The 5,125-nt window shown below is 36.4% G+C and overlaps 1 protein-coding gene across 1 annotated transcript in view; it reads left to right on the top strand.

The window, feature by feature from the left end:
• ADGRV1 (adhesion G protein-coupled receptor V1) overlaps positions 1-5,125 on the top strand; it is a 947,781-nt gene that overhangs the window by 909,809 nt on the left and 32,847 nt on the right. The window lies entirely within an intron of this gene.

Here is a 5,125-nt window from a genome sequence, read left to right as displayed (position 1 = left end):
TTATTTGCTCAGCATACAAATTGAATAAGTATGGTGAAAGGGTACAACCCTGATGCACACCCTTCCTGATTTTAAAGCATGTAGTATCCCCTTGTTTTGTTTAAATGACAGCCTCCTGGTCTATGTACAGGTTCTTCATGAGCATAGTTAAGCATTCTGGGATTCTCATTCTTCACAATGTTATCCATAATTTTCTATGATCCACACATTCAAATGTTTTTGCACATTCAATAAAGCACAAGCAAACAACTTCCTGGTATTCTTTGCTTTCCACTGAGATCCATTTGGCAGCATGATATCCCTAATTCTTTTTCTGAATCCAGCTTGCATTTCTGGAAATTCCCTGTCAATATTTTGATATTAATGATATTGTTTGATAATTTCCACATTCTGTTGGGTCACCTTTCTTTGGAATGGCTACATATATAGATCTCTTTCAGTCAGTTGGCCACATAGCTGTCTTCCAAATTCCTTGGCATAGACAAGTGCCTCCAGCACAACATTTTTGTTGAAACATCTCAATGGGTATTCCATCAATTCCTGGAGCCTTGCTTGTCACCAATTCCTTTGGTGGAGCTTCTATTTCTTTCTTCAGTACCATTGGTTTTGATCACAGACCACTTCCTGAAATAGATGGTCATTGACCAATTCTTTTTTGTACAGTGACTCTGTGTATTCCTTCCATCTTCTTTTGCTGTTTCCTGCATCATTCAATATTTTGCACATAGAATCTCTCAATATTGCAACCCAAGGTTTGAATTTTGTCTTCAGTTCTTTCAGTTTGAGAAGTGCTGAGCATGTTCTTCCTTTAGATTTTCCAACTCCAGGTCTTTGCACATTTCATTATAATAATTGGCTTTGTCTTCTCAAGCAGTTCTTTGAAAACCTGTTCAGCTCTTTTATCTTGCCATTTCTTCCGTTTACTTTCTCTATCCTCCATTGAAGAGCAAGTTTCAGAGTTTCTTCTGACATCTGTTTTGGTCTTTTCCCCCTTTCCTGTCTTTTTAATGACCTTTTGCTTTCTTTATGTATGATGACCTTGATGTCATCCCACAATTCATCTGGTTTTCAGTCATTGGTATTCATTGTATCAAATTTATTCTTCAAATGTTCTCTGAATTCAGGTGGGATATAATCAAGGTCACATTTGGTTCTCATGGACTTGTTTTAATTGTCTTCAGATTCAACTTGAACTTGCATATGAGCAGTTGATGGTCTGTTCCACAATCAGCTCCTGGCCTTGTTTTGGCTGAAGATATTGAGCTCTTTCATCACCTCTTTCCACAGATGTAGGTGATCTGACTCCTATGTATTTCATGTAGTGAGGTCCACATATATAGCTGCCATTTATGTTGCTGACAAAAAGGTATTTGCAATGAATAAGTAGTTGGTCTTGCAAAATTCTCTCATGCAATCTCTGGTATCATTTCTATAACCAAAGCCCTATTTTCCAACTACCGGTGATTCTTGTTTCCAAGTTTCACATTCCCAACATCAGTAATAATCAGTACATCTTGATTGCATGTTTGGTCAATTTCAGACTGAAGAAGTTGGTGAAAATCTTCAACTTCCTCATCTTTGACTTTAGTGGTTGGTGTGTAAATTCGAATAATACTAGTATTAATTGGTCTACCTTTTAGGCCCTATGGATATTATCTTATCACTGACAGCATTGTACTTCAAGATAGATCTTGAAACGCTCTTTGTGGCAATGAATGCTACACCATTCCTATTCAATTTGTCATTCCTGGCATAGTAGACCATATGATTATCTGATTGTTGCCTAGGATATCAATCTTCATGTGTTCCATTTCATTTTTGACAACTTTCAATTTTCCTGCATTCATACTTTGTACATTACACGTTCAGGTGATTAATGGATATTTGCAGCTGTTTCTTCTCATTTTGAGGCATGCCCTATCAGCAAATCAAGGTCCCAAAGCTTTACTCCATCCGTGTCATTAAGGTCAACTCTACTTTGGTGAGGCAGCTCTTCCTTGGTCATATTCAGACCTGGGGCATCATCTTCTGGCACTGTATCAGACAATGTTTTAGGGCTATTGAAACAGTTCTCCAGTACTGTATTGGACAGTGTTGCACTACTATTCATATGGTTTTCACTGGCCAGTTCTTTGAGAATTCCCCCTTCGTTCTAATGAGTCTGTCTTAGTCTGGAAGCTCTGCTGATATCTGTCCACTATGGGTGACCCTTCTGGCATTTGAAATACCAGTGGCATAGCCTCCAGCCTCACAGCAACATGCAACCCACCACAGTACGACAAAGTGACAGACAATTTAGGGTTTCCAAAGATATTTTCCAAGTTAGTAGATTGTCTTTTCACTTTTTTGGTAAAGTCTTTTGATGAACAAAAGTTTTTAAGTTTGGATGTCCCATTTGCTTAGTTTGTCATTTGCTATTTGTGCTTTTGTTATTGTATTAGAGAACCCTTTATTAAAAGCTAGTCCTGACAGTATTACCCTGCATTTTCTTCTAGGAATTTTATGGTTTTTGTTTTCACTCCTTAATCCATTTAATTTTTTTTTTTCATGTGTGAGGCATGGGTCCTATTTCATTTTTCTGCACATGGAGGTCTAATTTTCCCAACACTATTTATTGAAGAGACTCTTCTTTCCCTATTGAATGGACTTAGCACCTTTGTCAAAACTAGTTGACCATCGATATATGGGTTTATCTCTGGATTCTCAACTCTATCCCTTTGGTGTCTATTGTTATACCAGTGTTAGGCTATTTTGATTATTGTAGCTGTATAATATGAAAACATTTTTTATGATTACTGTGGGAGAGGCAACAAAATATTCAAATCAGCAATGCATTGGCAGAATTCTCTTCTCTGTGGGCCTTCACTAGGTAATGAATAGAGAGAGCAAATAGGTTATATATCTCTTCCTTCTAAAACAGTGATCCTGTTATGTAATATTTTATTTGCAAGCAACTGGAAAGCAAGAGTTGTGTTCATCCTTATAACTCATTGCCTGGCAGTTTACACAGTGGGTGTTCAACAATATTAGACTGAATAAATGAGATGCTACATTTCTCTTTTTGGATTCTTTGACAGGCCTACATAAAGACTAGGAGCTCTAGTAGCGTAGTCCCTAAGGCACTTGACTGCTAACCAGAAGGCTGGCAGTTCAAACCCACCAGCCATTCCTCAGAAGGAAGGTTGGGCAATCTACTTCTGTAGCGATACCTCTTTGGAAACCCTTGGGGTCGCTATGATTCGGGTCCGACTCCATGGCACATAACAACAACATGACAACATAAAGACTAGAGCCTGAGATTTAATATGTAGTGTTTGGAATGGGAATTGGCTTTTACTCTGAGGTCAGAAGCCCCACAGCTGAGTACTTGGGATTATGAAAGTCCTTTTTCTATACTTCCCCAGCCTGGGCTGCACACAGGCAAATGTTACACTGCATTTTTATATTCTTTTATTTCCATTTTAATAATATTTATGTTTCCTGGGGCACATCTGTAAGTCTCAGAATATTTTATATTTTTCTATATTTTGAGAAAAAATATGCAGTTTTCACATGCAAGTTATTTTCACATACAAGTTATTTTCAGCAGGCAGTTCCTTTCCTGAAGCACAAAAGGCTAGATATGAAAACAAACAGGAGAGAAAATGTGCTGTTTTAACAAATGAGTCCTTAGAGATGGATTTCAAAACATGGTTTTAGTTTCCTGATCTAGCTTTTACCCTATCACTTCCCAGCCCTTAGAGAAATCCTGAAATAAATCAATGACATTCACACAATTTTTAAGACTGACAGTTTAATTTTTTTCCTGTTTTGTCTATGGCTATTGCCAATGGAGTTAGGTCTTATCCATGTGAAAAATTAGTTCTGTGCAAAAAAAAAAAAAAAATTGGATGTGTCTGTGTGCTTTGAGCAAATTTGTTTCTGCTAATGTTCACAACATCGTTTGCACACGGAGCTAATTATCTTCTGCTACATAATTTTAAATCATAATGCCCCACCCTCCCAAGAAAAGAAGCCCTAATTCAAACAGAAATGTGACTCATTTTATATAGCATAGTTAGAATATTTACATCTAAAATATTTTTAGCAAATAAACCATTGATTTAAAAACATTTTTGTTAAGTAAAGGACAATCTAGGAAGAGATCATTCCAGTAGAAGGGGAGAAAGGTCAAACTTATGACATTCTAGAGATGGCAACAGAAATTAAATGCTAGAACATGCATACCTTGGGATTGGCTGTTAATTTCATTTTATATTAAAAGGTACTTGTAATTCTTAAGCCCTAGTCTTTTCTAATAGATTTTTTATTTTTCATATAGCAGTTCCATGTTTTAGGTTCACAAGTATATTATTGCTTCTGTGCTCCTAGAAATTTCAGGAAATGTGGGAGAATGCAAATTTCCCAAAATGAATATATTTATTTCCGTTTTCTAAAAAATTTTGACATTAACTCCTTTTTGTATTTAATGAACTAGTATATCTTGCCTTTATGTTTGTGGATTAAAGTATTTTAGTAACTAAGGAGTTCTTATTTGCTTCTAAAAGTTGAACACCAGGATTAACAGACACAAAAGGCACAATTTAACGTACTTTAATTGGCTAAGTGTAAAGGTCAAAATTACCAAGCTTTATAGAAGCACCATTAGGAGTACAGTAGATCCCTTGTAGAAATCATGAAGGAGAGCCAGTGAAGACAGTAGCTGGAACACAAATACAAAATTTGACTTGCTATCTGTGACGAAAGCAGAGCAATTGTCAAGTTTGACATGATTGCAAAAGAATTTAGAGGGCCACCAGGTCTTTAACAACACACAATATAGCTTTGTTGCTCTTGTGTAACATGTACTGAGAAGCAAGGCATGCTATGTATTAAACAATCCACGAGATTCTTCTGAGTCCCTACCCAATGATTCTATTTCCAAATGAGGTAAGTAGGTGAGATATGTCAAGGAAACCAGAAGGCTTGATTAGTGCTCCCCTTCCAGAAATCTACAACTATCTTGAGGTATCAATGAGTATCCCATTTCAACCATTTTGCTAAAGAAAGAAGAGAGAAAATAAGTGAGAGAAAAAGTTTTGAAAGGCAAAAAAGAGGTTTTCTTTCTGAAACAAAATATACAATA

This window comes from Orycteropus afer, unplaced genomic scaffold (genome assembly GCF_000298275.1).
Source record: "Orycteropus afer afer isolate SDZICR_OR568_19922 unplaced genomic scaffold, OryAfe1.0 scaffold00105, whole genome shotgun sequence".
NCBI lineage: Eukaryota > Metazoa > Chordata > Mammalia > Tubulidentata > Orycteropodidae > Orycteropus > Orycteropus afer.
The sequence above is the reverse complement of the archived record's forward strand: the minus strand, read 5'-3'. Positions and strand labels throughout refer to the sequence as shown.